The sequence below is a fragment of the Choloepus didactylus genome, chromosome 17 (genome assembly GCF_015220235.1).
Source record: "Choloepus didactylus isolate mChoDid1 chromosome 17, mChoDid1.pri, whole genome shotgun sequence".
Taxonomy (NCBI): Eukaryota; Metazoa; Chordata; class Mammalia; order Pilosa; family Megalonychidae; genus Choloepus; species Choloepus didactylus.
Genome location: NC_051323.1, coordinates 78,111,465 through 78,137,602, shown reverse-complemented (window position 1 = coordinate 78,137,602; position 26,138 = coordinate 78,111,465). Strand labels below are relative to the sequence as shown.

The following is a 26,138-nucleotide window of genomic DNA, read 5'->3' as shown; positions in this document are numbered from 1 at the left end:
ATATCTATCACAGCCCTAACCTAACCTTAGCCTAAACCGAATCAGTATCCATAACCATAACCATATCCATAAAAGGGGAACCTGGGTAAGATCTGGCCAAATCACCCGGGCTTGCTAGCCTGCGGGGGTTCACCTACATCCCTTTTTCATGGGCATAGCAACTACTAATGTTTTACAATTTTCTCTGCTCTTGCACCTCCATCCACAACCTGAATAATAATGTATTTCCCACTGAATAACTTATTGGGAGCACAAAGCAACCCTGTTACAGACAGGGAGGATTGGAGGAGGCAGCTCATGTTTACAGAGCTGGTAAGTGCAGAGCTTATATTCTGACACCTCATCATTTGATGGACCTTTCTCCCCTTCACCAATGCCCTCTTCTCTTAAGGTATTTCCATTTTAACTTAGACATCAATTCCTAAAACAGAATTCTCAAGTCTGCCCTCACTAGGCCAAGATCCCCCATCATAGAGTTTCCTAACAGTGTCTATCCTTGAAGCAGCTATTCCACTCTATACACAATGTTGAAGACATGTGGAGAACATGTCCCCTAAATTTACATCACTGGCAGGTGGCACACAGTCAACACAGAATGCTGTTTAAGGAAATGAAGATGGCCTGGCTTTGGTCTGCAGAAAAACCTTGCCACTCCTCCTGACCACCTGGTCCAAGAGGCCTTCCAGAAAAGAAACAGAGTCCAAATGTAGCACCTGGAGATGCTGCAGACAGAAGAACCTGGAGGTGAACTGGCCAACATACTGCTCGTCCTTTGCTGGAGAAACATCAGAAGAAACGTGGATGTGGGAGAGGAGGAGCCTGTGCAGGCTGACCATCTGGCCCACATGAGGAGCAAACCATCCCAGGGTCATCAACTCTAGCTGCACCATCTTCAAGATTTTCCTAATATTTTGGATTGGTATGCCAAAAATCTTGAGTTTCTTACATCACAGTTGTAGTAAATCTTTCCTCTGCTTGACCACCTTAATGAGGTAGATGAGGAATTAATCAGGGATGCCCTCCCTGAGGCAAAGGTCAGGAAGCACCTCCAGCAGAGCTGAGGGCTGCTTCTTCTTCCCCTCCTGGAACCCTCCAGTGTTTACCTCTTACTTGCCCCTGGCTCCATCAATGAGAATGCACAGGTTGCAGATCCAGACCGAACATTCCAGAAGTCCAGAAGTCCTGATGAGCACGCTTCCCTAAATCCAGCACGTATAGTTTCCATCTCCTGTGAGACAAACAGGGGATTGGCTAAGACACTTCAAGATCAACACAGAAGAAGACTAATAGGGTCAGGACATAGGCTAAGACAGCCAGACAGCAGCTCTTCCTCTTCCTGCTTCTCTCTGGGATTCTTCCACATCCCCACTTTGAAAACCTTTAAGTACCCCTGGGAGAAGGAGAGTGCATGTTCCTTCTGTGACTCCTGCATTTTAATTTGCTTTCATTTCCAGAAGCCCTTTCCCTAAGTGAGCCTGAGATGGCTCCAGGCCTCCCCAAACTTCCTCATGGTACCCTCAGAGTCTCTGGCCCAGCCTTTGGCCCTCCCTGATTCTCCCTGACCCCACCTGTTTTTGCTCTGACTCCCCTGGCCCTACTAGGTGACCTAGATCACCCTCATCTTGGGTGAACCTTCTGGGCATCAATCCCATCAAGCACAGTATGTCAGGTCTCCTGGTGAAGCCACCGTCGCTTCACTGTCCCCTCACTAGGGCCCCCAGTGGCAGGCAGATGAAGGGCCAGGCCTGTACCACGGCCTTCAGTACCTCACAGTGTCTCCCGGTGAAGGCTGCCCTGAACAGTCACAGGAAGAGCTCCGTAGGCAGCTCCTCCAGTGCTGTGATGGCCAAGGCCTTATCCCTCAGCAGGCTCTGACTGGCTGGTTCCAGAAGCCCGGGTGAGGCCTGGCTGCTCATCCTGATGAATCTGCTTTGAAAGGAATTCTAGGGAAACATCCATGGAACAAGGTGTCCTTCACAGGCCAAACACAAACAACCCATCTTCCCCTCCATTCACAGAGGAACCAACTCCGGGCTGAAGTTACGGCTCTGGCAATGGGGGCAGGGAGTGGTGTCCTCAGTTTAACCCGCTGACATTCTGCACTCCAAAAAGTAAAGTGTCTCACTAAGCACCAAGGAGACAGGAAGACTACCACTGGCCCCATCCCACTATCCCAGTCATAAGTTAGTCCAGATTAGTCTCCATCTGGACCCACCCTTTAGAGGAAAAGTTTCTGATAATCACTCAAGGGGCTAAAACAATGGGAATGGGATGGAAGGATCATTTGGATCAGCATAGCCTACACTCTGTATGTTCCAACAAATAACCAGGCTGGGAAGGATTAAGGGAGAGCCAGAAAATGGATGCCATTATTTTTCATTTAAAAAATCGGAAAGAGGAATCAGAAGTGGTGTAACAATTACATAGCACCTGATTATCAGAGATGATGACACTAGGTTTTAGATGTACATTTCAATGCCTATTTAATTAACATATATTAGGATCACCATTTTGGAATGGAGTTAAGGAGAATAAATATTTCACATCCAGAATAAAGGCATCACTCTTGAAAATATCCTGTGGAAAATTTCTTAAGCTTTTTAAAGGAGGCCAAACTAATAAAATCACAAAGTCATAAATGACAAGAAATATAATTTCTGGGCGCAAAACTGAATATTGAAAATGTCAGTAAATAAAATCCCAAACAGTAAGCTGTTATACATTTCATAATCTCTTCTTGGTTAATAAGTAAGTATTTTAAACATTCATAAGGTGACATAAGTCCAAACACAAATCAAAATATTTGGGATGAAGTAAAAACAAAACTGCATTTATAAGCCAAAGCACAGCCTGAACTCTGTTCACCTGCAAAGAAGAGAAAGGAAAACCGGGCAATCGCGGCCTGCACCCCTGTGGAGACTCCGGCTGAGGGTGGCAAGATGGTGGTGTCCTCAGCCTGAGGTTCTGACTCACCAGCTCGAGGCACCTGGCAGAGCTGTCTGCTCTGACCTCACAGAGGACCACAGCGATGATGACAGCACACAGGACCCAGGTCCCTCCTCTGCTCCTGGAAGCTTTCACAGTCCTCTCTGTTCACACCTCCCTCTTCAGGCTCCTAGCTTCCAACTGAAAAGCAATATTGTTACATTCCTGAATCTCCAACCTGATTGCTGGGGTCTTTGGCTTATCCAGATTAACTAATATGATTCAGTGGCAGACTGAATCACTCATTAAGCTAGGGTGAAAGTCGGGGTCTCATTGATTTACTCAGCAAAAAGGATACCCCCAAATCTGGAAGACTAATTGTTGGGGACTATTTGGGTCTGTCAAAATGGCCAAAACGCACCAGAGTGAAAACAGCTTCAAGGAAACAGTGTGTCACCCTCAAAGAAACCAGAATTAAAACAAACAAACAAACAAACAAAAACCTCCATTTTATATCAAAGCAAAATGTGAAAAATAGGGAAAACCGTGTGTGCGTGTGTGTGTGCGCACGCGCGTGCGCATGGAGGGGTATATGAAAACTCTACTTACTGAATAATTTTCTGTAAACTTACAACTGCTCCAAAAAGTAAAGTCCATCAAGAACCGTAATGAAAATATCTCTGTGTATCAAATTATCACTTCTACTTTATGTTGCCATCATGTGCTCATTCAGGGAGGAACAGAGTTCATATACAGAAAAATGAAAAAAATCATAAAACTAGAATTTGTTTAGTATACTGCCATTTAAAACACTGAAAATTAAGGTGTTTTATTTCTTTGTCAAAAACGTCATGGAGAGTAATGCTTGCTGCTGTGTATTTGATGTTTAACTTTTGTTATGGAGCACGCATCTTTCCCTTGCTTGGATGAACTGTCATGCTCCTTTCCAAATTTGCATCAGCTTCCAACATTTTAGCCGTTGCCCTTTTAATGTTGTGCAGTATTTCTGAGAGTGCTTTTAATGTGATGTTTTGGCAGCATCACTTCATCTGGGACATCTTCATCCTTTTCCTCACAACCACTTTCCTCATTTGTGCTTCTGTGTGAGATGGGGAATGTGAGCCTGAGACGGAAGGGGCAGGACCCTGTACTATGAAGATGGGGTAAAAAAAAGTTCCTCTATGTGGTAGAACCTAAAAACAACCAAAGCATTTCAGCTTCGTCCCCCAAGTTGTGGGAAGCTGACAGTGGGCTTAGACAGACCTTTCCCTTCCAGCTACAGTAACTGAGGCTCTGCATGAGGAGTCACTGCACACTGAGATGCTGGGGGAGGGCGCGATGGGAACAGGGCTCCCGGGACTGGTCCGGGGCCCAGGGCTCCCTCCCAGCCTTGCACTCATGCCAGCCTGTTGCAGCTGTGCCTTGTGAAGTGCCAGAAGGGGGACATCCCACTCTCTATCTCTGTACGGCACTGTGGACAAGGTCAACAATGAGAACGGAGCTGGCAAGTGGGTGGTGTTGCCCCACAGTTGGGGGCTCACAGAGGTCTGGCTCAGCAGAGGGGACTGCAGGAGGACAGGGGGAGTAAATACTTAAAGGGGAATCAGGACAGGCTGGTGCTCCCTGATACAAGGCCCCTCAGCTCAGGAGCTGTCCTCCCAGTAAGTGAGGCTCGGAGGAAACACCTCCCCACCTCCACCTCCTTGCTAGAAGTAAGCAAGGATCTTACCCTGAGCAGGCCTCATCAGCAGGACCTGGAAGTACTCAGAACAGATGGGGCTGGAAGCTACTCCCACATGTGAGACAGCGAGAGGAGAAGAGAGCCCAGTGTGTCCCTCCTCTTTGTCCTTCACTCTGAGCTCTGGGTCCTCACTGGCTGAAACAGGGGACAATGTGAGTGACACACCCTATGCCCATCACAGGTGACTGGCTACTGTCCTTTGTTCTCTCATCAGGACGCACCTCTGTCCCTCCAGGAACAAGGCCTTTGGTGAATTTGCACCCTGGTCCTCCTCCCCCATTCTGCCCCCCACTTTCCAGCATGGCAAGACAGCCAGACTGTGAGGGCCAGGCAGTTACCCCGTTAGCTAATGCGATCAATCAATCCATACACATGGGGCACTTCAACGACTCATAACTGCAGCTACTCTGACCAAGCAGAAGCCCGGGACGGACCCCAGGGGAGCACATGATCCGATTCTGCCCTCACAGGAACCTACACCGTGATATCCCCATTTTATAATGGGGCTGGGGCTGCAGGAGGCAGAGCTCTGGGATGTCTCAACCATGCCTGGGCTCTGCTCTGCTTACCTCCTCACATTCTGCAAAGGTGAAAGATGCTAAGGAGGGGAACTTCTGGGCACCCAGAGCTGATCCTCTCTTCCCTCCTGCCCAGGCTCCCTGGGGTCATGACCCTGACCCTATCCCTCTCTGCATGTTCCCCTCCTCTCAGGGTCCTGGCCTCAGTCTGCCCTGACTCAGCCTCCCTCAGCATCTGGGGCTCTGGAACAGACAGTCACCATCTTCTGTGTAGACGAAAGCAGGAGATTTAACTGCCATTGTCACTGGAAGCAGCAGTGCCAACGATAGTTATAGCTAGGTATCCTGGTGCCAGCAGTGCCCACAAACAGGCCCTAAAGACTTAACACAAGGGGTCGTTCTCAGACCTAGGGTTCCCAACTTGATTCTCTCCCCCCAAGTCGGGCCACCTGGCCTCCCGGGCCACCCCCATGATGCAGCTGCAGGACAAACCTGTGCGTTCTCACTGCTCCTTTGCAAACAGCTCCTTTCCCACTGAGCTCCGAGCCCAGAAGGAAGTGAGCCCAAACCCCACCTGAGCTCACACATGATCCCCTGCCTGGCCCCCCAAACACAAGGTTGAGTCTTTGGTGTCTGATGGCCTCTGCTCTTTCATCCTGAACATGACAGTGGCTTTGGAATGGACACCCTAATACACTGCAGTTAAGAGGTAGCAGGAGAAATGCACCTGCTTCTTCTTTCCCTCGCCAGGGGCTCGGCAGGCAGACACAGCCTGTCTCCTCAGGGACACGGACGGAGGGAGTGGCAGCTTAGGGGGCCATCTTACCTGAAGACGTCTTCTGCCCACTCTGGTTCAACTTGGACTGGCCTCGAGTCTTGCAAGACTTCGTTTCTCAGGTTTCTTATGGTTTCAGTGTCCTGTTTCCACTGAAGTCAGAGTACAGTTACCAAGATACTCAGCAAACAAAAAGATTGTGTTTTTTACACATCCATTTCTAAAGCAATGGTCTCTCGTGAAAACCTCTGCTATCAGGGCTGAGGTAATTGAACACTAAGACCCAGTTCTGCCCTTTCAGTGTGTCCCTCCTCTTTGTCCTTCACTCTGAGCTCTGGGTCCTCACTGGCTGAAACAGGGGACAATGTGAGTGACACACCCTATGCCCATCACAGGTGACTGGCTACTGTCCTTTGTTCTCTCATCAGGACGCACCTCTGTCCCTCCAGGAACAAGGCCTTTGGTGAATTTGCACCCTGGTCCTCCTCCCCCATTCTGCCCCCCACCTTCCAGCATGGCAAGACAGCCAGACTGTGAGGGCCAGGCAGTGACCCCGTTAGCTAATGTGATCAATCAATCCACACACATGGGGCACTTCAACGACTCATAACTGCAGCTACTCTGACCAAGCAGAAGCCCGGGGCTGACCCGAGGGGAGCACATGATCCGATTCTGCCCTCACAGGAACCTACACCGTGATATCCCCACTTTATAAACGGTAAACAGAGGCCCAGGAGAGTCACCCGGGTGCAGCCGAAAGTCACTCCGCGCGAGAATGGAGGAATTGGGATTTGAACTTACGGAGCTCTCGTCCAAATCACCCCTCACCGGGGCGATCCCGTTGCTCAGGAGCTGAAGGGAAAGAATGAGGCACCAACTCACCGAGTCCCCGGAGTTCGAGAGGGAAACACCGTTATCACCGTCGGCGTCGGTCCCACCGCAGCTGGTTTCTCCTTTCCGAGGCCGAATCTCACGAGAGCTTGGGGATCTGGGACGGGGTCGCCCCGGGAACCGAGAGGGGTTTGTGACGTGGCTGGGGGGGGGAGGGGAGGGGAGGGGAGGGGGAGGGGAGGGGCGGGGCGGGGAGGGGAAGGGCGGGGAGGGGATGGGGGAGGGGAGGGGTGGGGCGGGGCGGGGCGGGGAGGGGAGAGGCGGGGCGGGGCGGGAAGCCAAATGGGATCACCTGGGAGCTTGTCAGAAATTCAGGCTGTCAGGCCCAGCCCAGAATACTGTGCACTTAAACAAAATTCACAGGCAGTTCGTTTAATTTATCGAAGCTGAAGAAGCAGGGCCTCAGTGACTCAAAAGCAGTCACAAGTAAGAAGCACAGACCCAGATCCCTGGCTTTGCTTGCACCTCCCAACCTCCCTCCACATTGCAGGACATCCAGAAGCCCCTGAAAACCCATGCAGGCAGGCCCCTCATAACCTTGCTCACCCTGGAATCCCTCCCAGGGCCCTCTTCTCTGTAGGTTAGAGTCAGGATGAGTCAGTTCCCTAATTTCCTCAGCTGCCATCCCCCGGACCTGTCCTGATTGCTCAAGAACGGGGAGGGTGGCTGCAGCCACATTCTCGACACTGCGGGCTCAGTCCGGGCTCTCAGCCAGCTGACGAAGAGCTGAAACTTGTCCTGAGCCGACTTCTTCGTGTGTGGAGTGGAAGCGAAGGCCCGGCATCTGACTAAGTGAATTTTCTAGGTGTGAATTTCCCAGAGTCTGTATGTTTAACAAATGTCCCAAGTCATTCTAATATTTGAGGAATTTTCAGAAACATGATCTAAATCTGTCATTGTCACATTTTTCTTTCTTTTCCCCTAAAGTATTTTTGCAAAGTTACGTTCATCATCAAACATTTTTCAGTTGATATCCAAAATTTTTCATCGTACGTTTAAACCCTGGAAAGGATGTCATTTCTGGCTTGCTATAAATATTGACAATAAATCTATTAACATAACTTTTTTAAATGTTTCCAAAGACTATAAATAACATAGGATTTTGATACTTAACATCATTTTTTTAACAAAGAAAAAATACACCAATGAGCTGTTATTAAATAGAACTTTTATTCAGTTGCTTTAACTCCCTCAACTCTTGTTTCTAGTCTACTTCCCCCACAGGGTTTTATGATAATGTGATGGACTTTATGCATGAAAATCTCTTTTTAATTACCTTCTCATATCTGCCTACATAAAAACAATTTATAAATTGAAATTTAAGTTTTAAAACTAATTTCCTGGGAGCATAGGCTTAATTTTTTTTATTATCACTAAAATTAATAATATAGAATTGATAAAGCAATAAAAATATATTACTAGTATTGATACATAATTTTTAATGTAAAAAAGATAAAACTTCATTGGAAATGGAGATTTCCTTACACTGTAAAAAAAAAAAAAAAACCTCGAGAAGATTCAGGTGTGAGCCCTTATGTTAGTTGTATTACAAACTTGCTGCAAGGAAAAAGGCAAAGCCAACCAAAATCAAGGCAAGCCAAATGGAAGATTTACTCTTGGTAAGGACATGTTTTAGAAAAATAGAAACTGTTAGTAATCATTTCACTAAATCAAAAAGGAAAATAAAGGGAAAGGTCAGTAACTCCACTGAGAGCCATCTGCAGGAAGAATTTACTAATTATCAAAAATAAATTTTGACCTTTTGTGTTTCCTTCACAATCAATCAAAATAGGACAGAAAAATGCCCGGACCCCCTCCGCCCCCCGCCGTGTCCGCCGCGGCTCCCCGCGCCCTCTCCCGCCGTCCGCACCCGCTCCTGCCCGGCTCCAGGTGCCCTGAGCACAGCGGGGCGCTCCAGAGAGACCCGGAAACGAGGGGAAACGGCTGCCTCGGGCACGGGCGGCGGCGCCCACGGCGAGAATCTGCAGCAGCAGCAGCACGGACACTGCTCGGGGGCAGCGGCCACCCAGGACACTTGGCCGTCACCCCTCGCTCTGCTGCTGATACCTGCAGCAAGATCGGCCGCCATCGCCAGGTGACGACAGGAGACGGCCGGGGCTGCAGCCAGCTGGGGATCCAAGGTGGATGGTGTTGATGGGAGCACAGCATTGTGCATATAACTAACACCTCTGTAGATTTCAAAGTGGGAAATTTTATGTTACATGTATGGCATCACAATAAAATAATAAACAAAGCAAAACAAAAAGCATAGACCTGTGCAAAACAAAGAGTGAACTCTAATGTAAACCATGGATTTAGCTAATAATTATAACAATATGGTTTATCAATTGTAACAAATATAGTACAATGCAAAATATTAATGACTGGGGAAAACTGCATGTGTGAGGAGGGTATAAGGAAACTGTGCTCTGCATGATTTTTCTGTAAACCTACAAATGCTCTGAAAAAAAAAATGAATTAAAACTGAGCTACAACCGGTAATGAGATGAAGGAGCCACTCTGAGACGTTTCTGGCTGTTTCTGGGTGCTAAACATCACCTTGACCACTTTCAACAAGCATCGTTTCCACTACCTTCCAAAGCTGACAATTCCTGGAATCTTCTCACCAGGATGCTGCTTTTGGAAGGAGGAGTGAATAGCAGCTTTGGAGAATGGGCACACCTGTTTGCTGCCTGAATCACAAGCAAGTAAGGAGTTTCGGGTTGCAGGTCAAGACTGTACAGTTCCTCTCCCAAGAGTTGGACCCCACGATTGCAGAGAGTGACAACATCAGACGGGAGCCATCCCTCTTTTTGGATCCAAGTTCACCGGCATCGCACAGCACACACCTCAGTGAATCACAAATAACTGAGGGACCTGGCTGATTTCCCAGTCTGAATTCTGTGATCCACTGTCAGGCCTTCCATCCTTTTGCTGAATCTATTTCTAAATCTATCCAGATATGTTTTGTTTGTTTAACAAATGTTCTTGAATGCCAGCTATATTCTAGGTACTTGGGATATGTTAGTGAATGAAACAGACAAAAATTGCTCTCTTCATAGGGCTTAAGTTTTATGAAGAGAGGCAAACAATAAACATAAATCACTAGTAATTAATTAAAAAAATAGATTGGGATGATGTATGCACAACTATATGATGGTACCGTGAACAGTTGATTGTACACCATGGATGATTGTGAATATATCTCAATAAAACTGAATTTAAAAAAAAGAATGAATGTGGACCCATACATTGCATCATATACAAAAATTAATTCCAAATACATCAAAGACCCAAATATCTAATATCATAAAATTCTTACAAGAAAATGTAGAGAACTATCTTCAGGACTTTAAAGTAAGCAGCGATCTTTATATTTTACACCAAAGAAACAACTAAAGAAAAATACAGATATAATGGACTTCATCAAAATTAAAAACTTTTGATAATCAAAGGACATTACCAATGAAGTGAAAAGAAAACCTAGCAAATGAAAGAAAATATTTTAAAAAAGTATCTCTGATATTACTACAATATGCAGAATATATATAGAATCTCTAAAACTAAATAACAAAAAAACAAACATCCAAATTTTAAAATGGGCACAAGACTTGAATAGATGTTTCTTCAAAAACAAAAGACATACAAAGGACCAATTAGCATGTGAAAAGATGCTCAACATCATTAGCCATTAGAGAAATTCAAATCAAAACTACAATGAGACACTCACTAGATGGCTGTTATTAACAAATCAGAAAATAACAAGTGTTGGTGACAATGTTGAGAAATAGGAACCTTCATACATTGTTGGTGAGAATGTAAAATGATGCAGCCAGGAAGTTAAATGTAGGTAGAACTGCCATATGAGCTGTCAATTCCTCTCCTACCTATATACACCAAGGAATTGAAAGCAGGGACTGAAACAGATATTTGTACACCAGTATTCATGACATCATTGTACACAATAGCCAAAAGGTGGAATTAACCCACAGTCCATCAACACATGAATGGATAAGCAAAAATATGGTGTATCTATACAATAGAATATTATTCAGAAATAAGAAAAGGAATAAAGTGCTAGCACATGCTAAAAGAAGGATGAAACTTGAAGACATGAAGTTGAGTAAAATAAGCCAGACACAAAAGGCCAAATATTGTGTGACTGCTATTACATGAAATACATAGAATAAACAAATTTATGGAGACAAGAAGCAGGAAAACAGTTACCAGGGTGCTTGAGGAGAAGGAATTATTGCCAAATGGGCATGAGTTCTGGTTTGGGATGATGAAAATAGTCCAGAAATAGACAGTGGTCAATGTCACACAAAATTGTCAATTTACTTAATGTCACAGTATTGCCCACTCAACATGGTTAAAATCATTTTTATGTTATGTATATTTTCCATAATTGAAAAAAAATTTAAACATCAACCAAGAAAATAACAACATTAATAGAATGAAGGACAAAAACCACATGATCATCTCAATTGACTCAGAAAAAAATTTTTTTTTAATTCCCACACTCATTTCTGATAAAACCATTCAGAAAGCTAAGAATAGAACACTTCCTCAATGATGAAAGACTGAAATATTTCCCCCTAAGTTAAGGAACAAGACTTCACAAAAAACAAACCAAAAAAAAAACAAAAAACAAAAAAACTTTTGTGCATAAAAGGACCTTCTCAAGAAAATAAAAAAAAAAAAAAACCTAATATATTGGGAAAAATAACTTGTAAATCATATGTATGATAAAAGTTTAATATCCAGAATAGAGTACTACCAAAAACAACAGAGACAAATATGCCAATTTAAAAACAGGAATGCAATTGAATAGACATTTCTCCAAAAAAGATAAACCAATGACAAATAATCACATGAAAATTTGCTAGACATAATTAGACAGTTATTGCATTGGTTAATTACACATTAGAGAAACACAAATAAAAAGGAAGAACTACCACTCTTCAAAAAATGGAAAATAAGTTTCTGTTACTTGAGAGGATGTCAAGTAACAGAAACCCTCATACACTCCTGGTGGGAATATAAAACAGTGAAGAAACTGGAACCCACTTAGGCAATAACTCAATTAGTTTAACATAGAATGACCATATGATTTAGCAATTCCACTCCTACTTGCATACTGAAAAGAAGTACAAACAAAAACTTGTACACAAATTGTCTTAGCGTCAATTAGCATTATTTTAAATAGCCAAAATGGAGGTTTTAAATAGCCATTTAGCATTATTTTAAATAGCCAAGGTGGAAGCAATTAAAATGTCCATCAAATGATAAATGAAACAAAATGGTATATACCTACAAAGGAATAGTATTCAGCTGTAAAAAAAAAAGGAATGGCGTTCTGGTACAAGATGAAACATAGATGAACCTTGAAAACATTATGCTTAGTGAAAAAAGCAAGAGAAAAAACTATGGCATAGTTGCACTTATATGAATTATGTAGAATAAGAAACTACACAGAGACAGAAAGTAGATTACCGGCTATTAGGGGCTTGGGGTTGGTGGTGGAGAGTCACTGATAATTGAGGAGAGTTTCTGTTTTGTGTGATGAAAAAGCTTTGATGATGGGAGGAGGTGATAATTGCACAACAGTCTAAATGAAAACAAGATCAATGAACTGTACACCTGCAAACGGTTAAAATGGAGAAAAAGAAGACAAGGCAAATGATTAGAAGGGGTTTTCCTTGGCTCTTAATGAGCCTCCAGGTGCTCAATTGTGACTGTTTATTCAAGGAGTTACCTGAAGTGGAATCTGCTGACATGCGTTACAAGTGATGGTGCTAAAAACATGTATGGAGCAGAAAAAAGCTTATTTAGACAAATTGTGCAGCTAGTGAAAATGTAAGGCATAAGCCTATGATATTTTATTTTACTATTCATCAAGAAGTATTTATGGGGAATGTTTGACTCTCTCATGTTTTAAAGAACCAGTAAGGTCAATATACACTTTAATTTGCTCTGGTGCACACAACCAGCATTGACAGAGGCACATTTGCAATCAATTTTGAAGACAGGGAACACTTACTTGGATGCTCAATTAAGTGAAATGGTGGTGTCCATTCTTCTCATTATAAGACATGTGTTTCAAAATATAATTAACAGTACTGAATTATATATGAAAATGTGGTTAAAAACTATAGGACTGTAAAACACAGTGAACTCTATTGTAAATGCTGGACTATAAATTAATAATACAACTATAAAAATGTTCTTTCATGAATAAAATATACCACAATAATGCAAGGTGTTAGTAATAGGGTGGTATATGGTAACTCCATTTTTTATACATTTTATGGATGCTATTTATGTAAACTAAATAAATTAAAAAATAAAATTAAAGTAATAAGTAATTAAAAAATAATTTTAAAATTATATTTAAAAATGTAAAGGTGTTCAAAATGCATTATAAAGGAGAAATTATGACTTATAAAACTATGCATCACCCATTTACTAAATACCAACTTTATTCTAGATGATTAGATTATAACAGAGGAGATAAAGCAAAGAAAAATCCCTGATTTCCTGGAGCTTATGTTCTAGTATTAATAAACAAATTACCTAAGTAAATAATATAGTTTATTGGAAGGTAATGAGTCCTATGGGAAAAAGTAAACAGGGAAGCAGGATGGGGGGGGGCTGGAACTGTAAATACTGTAACGTTTAAATAAAGAGGGACAATGGGTCCTTGGCGTCCAGTGTAAGCGTGAACCCGACGGTCTACCGTGTGCAAAGGCCCAGGAGCTCACTTAGGTCTGAACAGGATCGCTCTGCTCTGGCCATGAAGGCGGCGCTCGCGCAGGAGGTCCCGGCCACAGGTGAGCTTCCCCTGGTGATGGGGCAGAGAGCGTCTGGGTTCTGGGTATTTGAAGGTGGAGAGTGGGGTGTCGGGGAAGGAGCACAAGGAGGCTGCCTCGGGGGTGTTGGGAATGGAGCTGCGGGTGCTGATGCGGGAGGCGGCGGGACCCACCTAGAGGCTGGCGCGGGTGCGTCAGGACAGGTGTGGCAGGTGACAGGTGTGGCGGGTGAAGTGGGGGAAGCTCCGTCCTCCTCCTCCGTCCATCCCGCAGTCAGGGCAGAGAGCAGCACGGCGGCGGCTTCCCCTCGCCCCCGGCCCCACCTACCTGGCGGCCCCGCAGCCTCACCCCACCCGGAGCTCACTGTTCTTGGCAGCAGCCCCTCCCTCAATAAACACTACTCTAATTACTGGCTTCCAGCAGCCCCCCGGGGCAGGACACCTGGGCTCCTCATTGGCCAGCGCGGCCCACTCCTGGCGCAATGGGCTCCCTGCGCTATGCACAGGTGCAGGCCTGGCCCCGGGAGTGGGGCGTGGATGCTCGACCCTGCAGGAGTCCAGGCCTGGGCAGGTGAAGAGGGGGCGCTGCCTCTGAGGCGGTAGATGGATTCCAGGCGGGTCTCGCCCAGGTGCTGCAGGACCCCCTGCTCTGCATGTACCACCCAGGCGGGTGGGGGATTCTTCCCCGCCAGGGGAGCCTCGGGAGCGCCGACTTCCCCGTCCAGGTGCTGATGGGGCCGCTGGGCCCGGGGCCTGAGGAAGGCGCCTCCAGGCACTATCTCTGCCCTGACAACCCACCTACCTGCTCAGTTTAGGTCCACCCCGCCCCTTCCATGTTCAGAGCAGGTTCATGGAGACCCCAGGAGCTGAAGGAGCCTGTGAAAATATTTTCAGAAGGGCCCTGAGACCACGGGATCCCGGCAGGGCCGTCTGCTGATCAGGAGGCACCGCACCAAGGCGTCCCTGGCAGGCGCCGGGGTGCGGGATCTGAGGGTCCTCCGCAGGTTTCAGAGGCGGGGCCAGGAAAGGCCTCCCCCGGCCTCTCCCGTTAGCAGGGTCTAGTCCAGGCCACGGAGTGGGACTTTTGAAAAACTACCCAGAGGCTCATCCTCTGAGCGGCCCCCGGGATTCCCCCTGAGCAACACAGAGCATCTTCCCTGAGCCTCCCAGGCAGGCTGGTACCTGAGGGGACTTGAGAAATCCTCAGGATGTTCCCACAACCGAGAAGCAACAACCAGGATCCAGACCAGACCTGCGGGCCTGGGGGACCCCAGATCTCCTGCTCCAAGTCGGACACCGGCGGTTTCCATCGACGTGGACATAAGAAGGTTTCCTGATGCATCATCACCATCCTCGCAGTAGCCTTGACTGTCACCCTGTCTCCCTCGCAAATGAACCCTCCACCTCTACCTCGCCCTAACCTTCGCCCTAACTCAAGGCGGGGCCACTGGATTGGGAACAAGCAGACCCTGTCCCACACACGGCCAGGGGACGGGGCCTCCCTCGGGTGCGACGTGGGGCGGGTCCTCGGGGCAGATGCACCGGGTGTCACCAGGCGGCGCCGGAACCCGCGGGCGGAGAGGCCCCGGGGGCTGCGCTCCCCTCCCAGGGCGGGCAGGGCCCAGTGGGCGCTCGTGCTGTCCGGCTCTTACCCGCTCAACGCGCAGCTCACAAGCGGCCGCCAGATGCCAGACGCTGGGCCCGGGCTGGGCAGACATCGCGGACGAACCAGACAGCGGGGCCTGGGCTCGCGGAGCTTCAGTTCTCGAGGGGACGGGGATGCTGGGCTTCTCTGTTCAGGGTTTGCATTATTTTTGCAGCTGTCTTGTAGGTTTGAAATTATTTCAAAATAAAAAGTTAAAAAAAATATTCCAGAGAGCTGAGGCAGCCAGGGAGAGAGAGAAGGGGCAGAGCGGGGCCTGGGGCAGAGCGGGCCTCCTGGAGATGGGGTCCCACCCAGCAAAGACCCAGCCAAGGAAGTGAGGGGTGGCCGGCGGAGACCCAGAGCAAGAGCGCCCCGAGCCGGGAGAACAGGCGCACCGAGGCCGGGCTGCGGTGAGAGGGCGGGGGAGGCGGGAGGGGGCGGGAGGGGCGGGGCCAGAGGGGCGGGGCCTCGGCCTCAGCACCTGGAGCCCCACTGAAGAGTTGTGGCCTCCGAGCAAAATGGAGGACCACAGCCCGGCTTTGAGCAAGGGTGACATGAGCTGGGTGTGCGTGCGTGTGTGTGTGTGTGTGTGTGTGCATGTTTGTGCATGTTCTGTGTGTAGTGTACACGTGCACATTGTGTGTGCACGTGCTCACATTTGTGCTTGCACGTGCACATGCATGTGTTCATGTGTGCATGTGTGTTCACATGTACACGTGTACAGTGTGCGCATGAACCTGTTGTGTGCATGTGTGCTCATACGTGTCGTGTGTGGGCACATGCATGTTTGTGCTGTGCACATGTGTGCATGTTCATCACATGTGTGGTGTGTGCATGTGCATGCGTTTTGTGTGTGAACGTGTGCATGTATATACGTATACATGTGTGCTGTATACATGTGTGCATATTTGTTCATCACGTGTGGTGTGTGCATGTGCATGCGTTTTGTGTGTGAACATGTGTGCATGTATATACATATACATGTGTGCTGTATACATGTGTGCATATTTGTGCATGTGCATTGCACAAACATGCGCTGCAAGCAGGGCTTCAGGAAGCTTGAGCCTAGGAGTGGTCGGTGGGCTGTGAGCTCCCAACAGTCAGCCCCATCCCGGGGCCGGGCACAGAAGTAGTACACGAGGAACCCAGAGGCGTGAACCCCTGAACACCAGCCACGGCTGTGGCATAAACGTGGCCCTCTGACCTCTAACCCCTCTGTGCCTCGGTTTCCTCCCAGGTAAAATGTGCATGGCACTCGGGCCCGGTGGGGCATGCAGAAAGGGGTGGTGCCCGCTTCCCGGCGGCTCTCTGGAGCTGCTGAGCCCTCGTGCCTCCCACCAGCCTATTTTTGTGTCTAGATGCGGGTCACACGGCCCTGCCCAGGCGCTCTCTGCTCTCCCAGACCCTCCCCTCACACTCGCTGCCACCACACCAAGCTAGAAAGAGATTTTACCACTGAAATGTGCCCTGAGTGGTGCCACCGGCTCTGGATTATTCCTTCTGTAATTCAGCGTAGCCTGTGAATTATTTCCCTGGGGCAGCCTGGGGGCCTCCCAGATGCCCAGGAGGGACCGTGTCACAGGTCTCCAAAGGAAGCAGGAACGGGACAGGCCCTGACATCCGCAGCCTGCGCCAGCCCCCGGTGACAGCCCCTCTCACGGCCCGCCGTCCTGTGAAGCCGACGAGCCCACTTTTGGATCCAGCAGCTCGTCTGAACCCCACGACCATCCTGAGACGTAGTCCCAGTGTTCGCCCATCTCATCACTGGGGAAGCTGAGCTCAGAGGGGGGCAGAAACCAGCCCAGGGCTGCACAGCTCATCAGGAGTCAGACCCGGGCCCCGCTGCAGGGCTTTCCTGCCTGCACCCAGCCCAGTGACCACCCCAGAGGCCTTGGCCAGGGGCTTCGCTGCCAGCAAGCACCCCGACCCCAGGACGATGACGTCGTCACAGTCAGGCGGCCTCTGAAAATGCCATTATCCTCTCGGGATGAGAGCATGAGGGCAAGCAGCATTTGCAGGCTCCTTCACAACGTTAAATATGAAATTCCCAAGTGACCCAGCAGTCCCGACCCTATGTCTGCACCCAACAGAACTGACAGCAGGGACTCGGGCACCTGAAACCCAGCATTCACTTAGCCTATTCACGAGAGCAAGAGGTGGGGACAGCCCAGGTGTCCATCGACAGGTGAATGGATCAACCAAATGTGGTCTATGCGCACAATGGAATAGTACTCAGCCATGAAAAAGAATAAATAAACTGAAAAAAAAAAGAATGAAGTTCTGATACATCCTACAACATGGATGATCCTTGAAAATATTATACTAACTGAAATAAGTCACACTAAAGGACAAATGTTACATGATTCCACTTGTATAGAAATACATAGAATATGCAAGTCCATAAAGACAGGAAGTAGATGAGAAGTTACCAGGGGCTGGGGGTGTGTGGGACGGGGGGAAGCTGGAGCTTAATGGAACAGAGTTTCTGTTTCGGGGATGAAAAGTTTTGGCCATGGATGGTGGTGATGGCTGCACAACATTGTGAATGTGGTTAATGCCACTGAAATGTGCACTTAAAAAATGGTTAAAATGGCAAATTTTATGTTACATATGTTACCACAATAAAATGTTTTTCCAGTGTTGGGGGATAAGGAGAAATAGCATCTTAGAATGATTGTGAAAATAGTTCGACCTCATGGGTCCGCTGCAAGATTCTCAGGGTGCCCCTCCAGGGGTCCCTGGACCACACTTTAAGAACCACTGTTTCCTCGGAAGCCTCACCCCGTGACGACTGCTATCGCACCCCCAAGAGCAGTAACAGGCGCCCCTGTGCTCACAGCCCGCACATATGAAACATCTCGGCTGGCCCGATGCCCAGAGAGCTTGGAAGGCGCGGCCACCTTGGTGGTGGATGGGCACGGGAGCTGGCAGGCGGCCAGGGACATGCGAGGCCAGGTCTGGAAGCAGCCGTTCTTGACGTGTCACCTGGCTCCGCTCTGCTCCCGGCCGTCTGATCGAACACCCCCCAGGTGCAGCCGGGAAGGTGTGAGCTTCTACCTCCAGCTGACGTGAAGTGACAGATCCCCTCCAGCACGGAGGGGGCCTCATCCCAGCAGCCGGAGGCTTCAGAGCAAAAAACCTGAATTCTGGAGATGAACACATCCTGCCCCAAGACGGCCACATCCACCCCTGTCTGAGTTTCCAGCCTGCCGGCCTCCCCTGTGCATTTTGGACTCAAGATTGTAGAGTTAACGCTGGAATTTCCAGCCTGTCCCGTGGATTTTGGACTCACCAGCCCCCACGATTGCCTGACCTAATTCCTTAAAACAAAACAAATCTCTTTACACACACACACCCACACACACTCTACTTGCTCTCTCCCTGGAGAACACTGACTGATGCACCGTGTGTCAGAGGGGAAACCGAGGCCCAGAGATGCTGAATTCTCACAGCTCGGAAGGAGCGGGTTGGGTGTCAAAGCCGTGCCTCGCCCCGGAACCGAACTCCTAACAGGCCAGCGGGCCTCCGGGCCGAGGACATCTCCCTGGAAGCCGCGGCCGAGGCCCCTCCGGAAGCAGCGATGCTTCGGCCCCACTGTCAGTGCTCGGGGTTCCGGCCAAACTTCCGAGCCAGCTTCTGCTTTCTCGGGGCGCTCTCTCTCGGCCCACAAACTGGGGGTGGGCCGGCCCTTACTCAGGCCACTTCCTCCGCCTGGGGTCGCGGGCCGGCGACACGGTGGCCTGACGGGCCCGCTGGTCCGGGTCGGGCTGCCCCAGACGGCCTCCCCGGGCGCTTGTCCTCCCCGCGGGCGGCTGCGCCAGGCTGCGGACCCAGGGCGAGCTCTGAAGACACCCGCAGCCGCGGCAGGCTGCTCGTGAGCCGGCGCCCGGAGCCTCCAAAGCTTCCCGGCAGCCCCGCGTGTCGTGTGCACGGTCCGGGGGTCCCCACCTGTCGGGAGGTTTCCATTTGCTCGGAGGGGAAACAAGGGGTCAGGCCCCCGGCTTGCTGCCCGCTCCCCGGCAGCGGAGGCCGAAAAGCCCCGCCTCTCTGTGGCCCCATCCCGGCCCCTCTGATCTTGAGCCGCGCCCCACTTCCTGGGTGTGCAGCCCCCCACCCGGCCTCCGTCTCCATCCGTTACCTGGGCGCACACTGGGGACGGGCCCCCCGCGGCTCCAGAAGGTTCCTTGGGCGCCCAAAGTCCCCGAGGAGGCAAGTCCACTCCCACCCGTGGGCGCCCGTGTCAGGAAACGCGGAGACAAACCAGCGCGCACGGCGCTGCACCAAAGCCCCGGGCTGCGGCCCCGCGCCCCCAGCCCCGCGCCGCCCCGCGCCCCGCGCCCCCAGCCCCGCGCCTCCGCGGTCCCCGCCCGGGCGTCCCCGTGACTCGCTCGGCCGCGGGTTTCTGCGCAACTGACTCGCGGGCGTCCGGCGCCGGGTCCCCACTCCGGGCGCGGTGGTCACGCGGCCCCGTCCCCGGCGCCCCCCCCGCCCCCCGCGAGTGCCAAACTTCGGCCGGGCCTGCGCCCCCCACCCCCGGGCGCCCCGCTCGCCCTCCCCGCCCCGGGACCCCGCCGGGACCTACCTGGCCGCCCCGCATCCTCGGCGGGCAGGGGCGCAGCGGGGGGACCCGGAGAGCCGCGCGCCGGGGGAGGGCTCGGCGTGACGTCACCCCGCGGGGCGCTGCGGGCCGGCGGGGCCGTGGGGAGTGGGGAGTGGGGGGCCCCGGGGGTCCCAGTGTCGCGCCCGCGGACGCCAGTGGGCAGGAGGGCGCGGGAGCCCTTTGTCCCCCGACATGGTTTCTTCCTGAGCACCCCCCGGACTCCCAGAAATACCTGGGGGCGAGCAGGGAGGGGCGGGGCCGTCCAGGTGAGGCGCGCGCATGGGGGGCTCGGGCAGGTGAGGCGCGGCGGCCGCCGTCACCCGAGAAACGCCCCCTCGGCCGCTGTCGGCCCCGCTCTTTCAGCACCTCCTCCCGCGCCACGGGCTACTGGGTGCTTGGGGTGACCCTCACGCGGCCGCCTGCGGGCCCTGGAGAGCTGCTGGGTTTGTCCCCATTTTATGGATGAAAACCCAAGGCTTTCTCCTGCTTTGTGTGAGCAGCCGGATGCGGAAGGGCTCGGGGATGCGGAGACAGAGCCGCCCCCCACACACACCGGCTGCCTCCCCCTGGCACCGGGGGATCCAAAGAAGTGAGGCGGCTCGGCGCCCCCACCGCCCGGGGGGCCTGGGGTGAAGGTGAGGGGGCAAGCGGCCTTGGGACCAGGCACTGAGGAGGCTTCCGGGGTCTCCCTTTTAGCAAAGCTCTCCTGGTTGGCTAGTGGGGGGCAGGGTGAGGGGTGATGTGTGTGGGAAAACCGGGCCCCCCGCTATCCTTTCAGGGTGTGTGGAGTGAGAGGGAGGAAGGAGAGAGAGTAGCTCAGGACAGCAGGCAGGGAGAGGGTTCCAGAGGGGAGGGCACCTGCGGGGGAGGGGAGGAGGGGGTTGCAGGGGGCAAGGGGCTGGGCTGGGCAGAAACAGGGGTCCTCAAACCCAGGCAGTGCCTCCTTGACCCCTCACTGCTCCCCCCACTACCTGCCCTGCCCACCCAGCGCTGGAGAAATGCCCCCACGCACTTAGCAGTGCCCCCACAGGTGGCTACAGGATTTGTCACCATCTTCCCGGTCCCAGCAAAGGACTTTTTTTTTTTTTTTTTTTAAAGCCTTAAAAAATGATTACCCACTTGGTGGTTTGAAGCTGTTATGTGCCCCAGTAAAGACCACGTTCTTTTAACCCATCCCTGTGGGTGCAGACCTACTGTGGGTGGGACCTTCTGATTAGATTGTTTCTGTTGAGAGGTGACCCACCCCGTTCCGGATGGGTCTTGGTCCCCTTACTGGAGTCCTTTATGAGAGGATAAAAGACACTCAGAAAAAGCCCGAGAGCTCAAAGCCCCAGAGAAGCTAAGAGATGAAATGAAGAGAAGCTCAAAGAAAAAGGTCCCAGAGAAACTGAGAGAGGAGCCCCTGAAGCCAGAAGCTGGAAGCAACGAAACCCGGGAGCGAAGGCCCAGCAGACGCGGCCAGGTGCCTTCCCGTGTGGCAGAGGAGCCCCAGCTGCTGGTGGCCTGTCTTCAGAGAAGGTATCATCCTGTTGATGCCTTAACTGGGACATTTTCACCATCTTAGAACTGTAAATCTGTGAACTAATAAATCCCCTTTGTTAAAAGCCAGTCCATTTCTGGTATAGTACATTCTGGCAGCTTTAGCAAACCAGAACACGTGGTAATCTATGTCCCTTGTAGAAAATTGGGAAAATTATGAAATGTAAAGGAAAAAAAGGAAGACACACTAATCCAACCACAAAGAGGTGATGTTATGGGTTGAATCGTGTCCCCCCAAAAAGATCTAAGTCCTGACCCCCAGTCCTGGGAATGTGACTTTATTTGGAAAGAGGGTCTTGACGATGTGCTTTAGTGAAGATGAGGCCAAACTGGTGTCCTGATAAGAGGAGATCGACATTGACCACCAAGGTGGAGATAGAAGCTCCCGGACAGCCAGGACCCACCAGGAGTGGGAAGGGGGCAGGAACATTCTCCCCTAAGATTTCTGGCTCCAAGAAACACGAGGGAATAAATTTCTGTTGTTTAAGCCACACGGTTTGTGGCACGGCAGCCCTAGGAAACTAAGGTGAACTCGTTTAACTTTTTGTTTGCCGAATACCCTCCCCGATATTTTTCTCCACGTTTAACCCTTTCTTTGCAGGGATTTGCACCACATGGTCCATTCTGCCAGCCGCTTCGTCAGGAGCCCCCCTCCCCTGCCAATAGCCGGAGAACAGCATCCCCACCTGAACACCTGCACTGCATTTTGTCTCACGAATGGATCACCTGAATGGTGGAGACACGGTGGTTTTAGGACAAATGTATCCTGTGGGCAGGAGGTGGGTGGGCAGGGGCCGAGTGGTAGTTATATGTCCCCATTTCAGCTGCCCATTTGGCACATTAAACTGGAAATCCAGGTGCTGCAGTCCTGGGCCCTTCTGCATGTTCCTGGCTTGCCAGGAATGTTCCTCACCCCTAATGGGTGGTGCCGAGTGCCAGGGGCCCCCTGAATACAGAGGCAAGACTGCTGACAACTCAGCACAGAGCCAGCTGGGGCTTCAGGCAGCCAATAGCCGTCAAATCACACCCCGCCTCGGCCTCTGCCCACCGACTCCCTGCCCACAGGATATATTTGTCCTACCACCATGTCTCCAGAACCCTCTGTTGAAGCCACCTTATCATAGCCAGTTCTAGAAATGGGCCATGATATGCGGCACCCGTCCTTCCGCCAGCTGGACAAAAAGACTGCCACCTCACCTTCATTCTCATCACCATCCTCTGACCAGAAAGAGCCCTGGCTTGGGCAGACCTGGGTTTGGAAGACAGCTAGCTGTGCGACCTTGAGAAATTGTCTCACATCACTGTGCCTTGGTTTCTTCAGGTTGGAAAGGAGGAGAATACTTCCTTGGATTGTCAAAAGGAGTAGAAAAACATGGAACCTACTTGGCAGGCACTAGGTTCTCAGAACATGGCTGCCGTTCCCTGGAGGAGCCTTTCAGAGCCCCTGCCATGAGCCAGGTGCCGGGCGAGGGCAGCGGCTCAGCCTCCCTGTTCACACGGCCTGGCTCTACTGCCAGGCAGACGGGGTGAGGGGCCAGAAGAGAGCAGGGGTGGAGAAGAGGGGGGCCCATGGCACAGTGGGGTGCAGAGAGCAGGGTGGGCGTCAGAGGCCTTGGAGCAGAGCCGGGGGGCCGCAGCAGTTCAAGCAGGGACTCCCACGGTCTCTCAGTGAGGGCGCTGGGGGGCAGCTGGAGGGGGCGATGAGGGCAGGGGTGCCGGTGAGAAGGACCCGGCGCTGCCCTGGGACTCGGGACCTGCTCGGCGAGGGCAGGGGTGCAGGGTCCAACCCCCTGCCGGCCAGTGGCCCCTCGCCCGCGCCTCAGTGTCCCCAGGCCTCCCTGTGCTTCCCGGTGGAGCAGCTGGTCTCACTCCGCTGTGGGGCTGTGGGAAGGCGGAATGAAGCGGTGCCCGCGGCGGCCACTCGGAAAAGCTACCGTTTCCCGAGCGCCCCACTGTGCCAGCCCGGGAGGGGTGCCAGGGACCTTGGACCTCGGGGGCCACCCTCCCATGGTCCCACCAGAGGTAGGGGCCTGGCCCGGGCCCGGCCTGTGAGCTGGTGGATTGGGAGTCACTCGGGGTCCCTGGGCGCCGAGAGCCTGTGTTCCCTCCGGAGAGCAGCTGGGGCGGCTCGGCACAGGCCCCCAAAAGACACGCACTGGGGGCCCTCAGGCTGCTCGGCCCTGGCCTTGATCCCGGGGCCGAGACCTTCCCAGTGTCTGCCTGTCTGTCTGTCTCTCCCTCCCTCCCTTTGCTCTCGGCCTCTACTGGGTTTGCCCTCTTCTGCCACTTCTCAAGCAGGAAGAGAAGGCCAGGGTGGGGCACAGGGAGAATTTGCTACAACCAGCCTGATCCCCCAGCCCCCCATCCTGTGACATCTTCCTGTCGGGGTCTGTCCTGCCCCTGGGCTGCCGTGACATTCCGTGCTTGTCCAGCCCTGCCTCTGGCCCCGCCTGTACACCCCACCACCCCTGCTAGGCCGGAAACAACAGCCATGGCAACAAATGATAATAATAGCTTCGCTGCGTTGGAATTGACCAGGCTGCGTCCGGCTCGGCACCACCCGGTGACCCCCGACGGCCGCACACACTCCCGGACCTCGGCCCCCTGCAGAGACAGCTGCCCCCAGCTCTCGGAGGTCCAGGAGGTGGGGGGCACCGGCAGCCCCTGCTCGGAGCTCGTGGGAGCCCCCGACCCACTTCAGGCCCCCGGCCCCATCAGCCCCGGGTGGGTGGACCAACCCACAGGGAGGACCCACCAGTCTCTCCTCCACTGGGGGGCCCAGGCTCCCCAGGCCAGCAGGGAAGTGGACTGGGGAGCCCGGGAGCAGACCCCTGGCTGCACCGGGCCTGCCTGGGGGTCCCCAGCTCAAGGCAACCACGAGCCCCCAACCCCCAGGGTCCCAGAGCTTGATCAAGCGGGAGCCGCACAGGCCAGTGGCTGGAGGGCCCAGGAGAACGCAGGGGCCCGCATGAGGGCCCCTTCGTGAGCATCCTCTGGGTGCCAGAGCTGGGGTCGGGGCCCAAGTGGGGGACAGGCAGAGGCCTCTCCTCGCAGGCCCCCCTCACTGGCCTCACAGGCCGCGGCCCAGCGTTTCCAGGGCACGAGGTGCATCCTTGAGGCGCCTCCCAAGCCAGGGCTCAGGCAGGCACCCCGAGAAATCCCGCAGGGGGCTGGGGTCTTCTGGAAGGGTCCGCTGGGGAGAGAACAGGGGCAGGACACCCTGAGCAGCCTGCAGGCCTGGGGGAGCCTCCGGGGACTGGAGATGGGGAGGTCCCAGGCAGGACATCTGCTACAGGAGCTCCAGAACCTTCTGCGGGGGGAGGCAGCCCTTAGGGTGCCCCCTGCTCCCAGCCCTCCCACCCACTCCCTCCAAGCAGCATCCACCCACCTCCGAAATCTTTGGAGTTCCCAGGCTACCCCGTCTCACAGGCCTCTTCCAGTCCACACCCCAGCAGAAGGGGGAACACCCTGGATGTGGATCAGACCCCGTGCCCCCAACCGGAAACCTTCCAAAGACTCCCATTGCCCTGGGGACACAGCTCAAATCCTCACCGGAGCCACCAGCCCAGCCCCCCGCCCCCCATGCCTCACCCTGGTCAGCTGTCAGCCACAGCCTCCCAGCTCTGTCTGTCCATCCACACGCCCTCCCTCCCCCTATCTGGGGTGCCCCGACCCCCACACTCTGCACGCCCCAGCTGTGTTCCCTAAATCAGGGTGAAGCCTGGGCCTCGCCGGGCCAAGCGAGCTCTGGCCGCCAGCCCCCCGCTGCGCCCCCTCTCCTTCCGTCTCCTGCCCCTGGGCCTTTGCACGGCCGTGCCCCCGCCTGGCTCTCCCCTGGGTCTGCACATCTCCCACCACTTCAGGGTTCTGGCCTGCCAGCCGCCTCTTCCCAGACCTTCTTCACACGCTTCCGTCAACACGTATCGTCAGTTACCTGCTCAGGGTTTGTCCTCAGCCCTGGACTGCACATTGCAGGGGGCAGGGGGCAGGGACCCCATCTCGTTGCCTTCGGCTCCTGGTGCAGAGCCCAGTCCCCTGTAAGTGCTCGATCAAGGGCCGTCGGCTGCCACACATATCACAAGCCACCTCCACTCTCTGCACACACCCCCTCACACGTGTGCACTCACATGCACGCAGACATGCTCACACACATACACTCAGACTCATTCCACGCTACCACCACACACCAGGCCCCACGTGCCCACCTGCACACCCTCCCTGAGCTCCCACACCCCCCACACCTGTCACTCCACATGGCCAGGTGTGCCCGCTCACGCCATCCCCACGCCAGCACAGCAGGCACCCCGAGCTGGCAGATGGAGCTGCTGTTTGCGCCTCTGTCTGCCAGGGTGTTTGCCAAGCTGTTGCCATGGAGACACATCTTTGATCTGACAGGAACAAATGAGTGTGGGGAAGACGGGCTCCAGCAAGGAAGCCAGACACGCAGGACTGGGGACTCCTGGAAGACAGAGACGCCCTCCCACCGTGAACGAGGTGTGCACAAGAAGAAGGCTCTGGGACTGTTCCTCCGAGCTCCCCAGTACAGAAGCTGATTCAGGTCACTCAGTCACTCAACAAACCTCTGGGAGAGCCACACTGTGCTGGCAGCTATGGCTGCAAAGCTGCCCGAGACATGGGCCTAGTTCACAAAGGGCTCACAGGCAGGTCCTGAAGCTGGGTTGTTGTCCCCACC

The 26,138-nt window shown here is 52.5% G+C and overlaps 2 long non-coding RNA genes and 1 pseudogene across 4 annotated transcripts; all 3 read right to left on the bottom strand.

Annotated features, from left to right (window-relative positions):
- Positions 1-401: 401 nt before the first annotated feature.
- Positions 402-8,265, bottom strand: LOC119512168 (annotated as a pseudogene).
- A 108-nt stretch (positions 8,266-8,373) lies between these two features.
- LOC119512918 lies at positions 8,374-13,058 on the bottom strand. The gene is made up of 2 exons (XR_005212481.1): positions 12,894-13,058; positions 8,374-9,039 (listed from the first exon to the last, which is right to left on the bottom strand). It is a non-coding gene; the product is annotated as an uncharacterized LOC119512918 (long non-coding RNA).
- A 369-nt stretch (positions 13,059-13,427) lies between these two features.
- On the bottom strand, positions 13,428-25,619 carry LOC119512911. Of its 3 annotated transcripts, none has more exons than XR_005212475.1 (4): positions 25,380-25,619; positions 14,844-15,485; positions 13,836-14,537; positions 13,428-13,723 (listed from the first exon to the last, which is right to left on the bottom strand). It is a non-coding gene; the product is annotated as an uncharacterized LOC119512911 (long non-coding RNA). The 3 variants fall into 3 exon arrangements; XR_005212474.1 differs by having other exon boundaries at positions 13,428-13,694; positions 25,380-25,618; XR_005212473.1 differs by having other exon boundaries at positions 13,428-14,537.
- Positions 25,620-26,138: the final 519 nt, after the last annotated feature.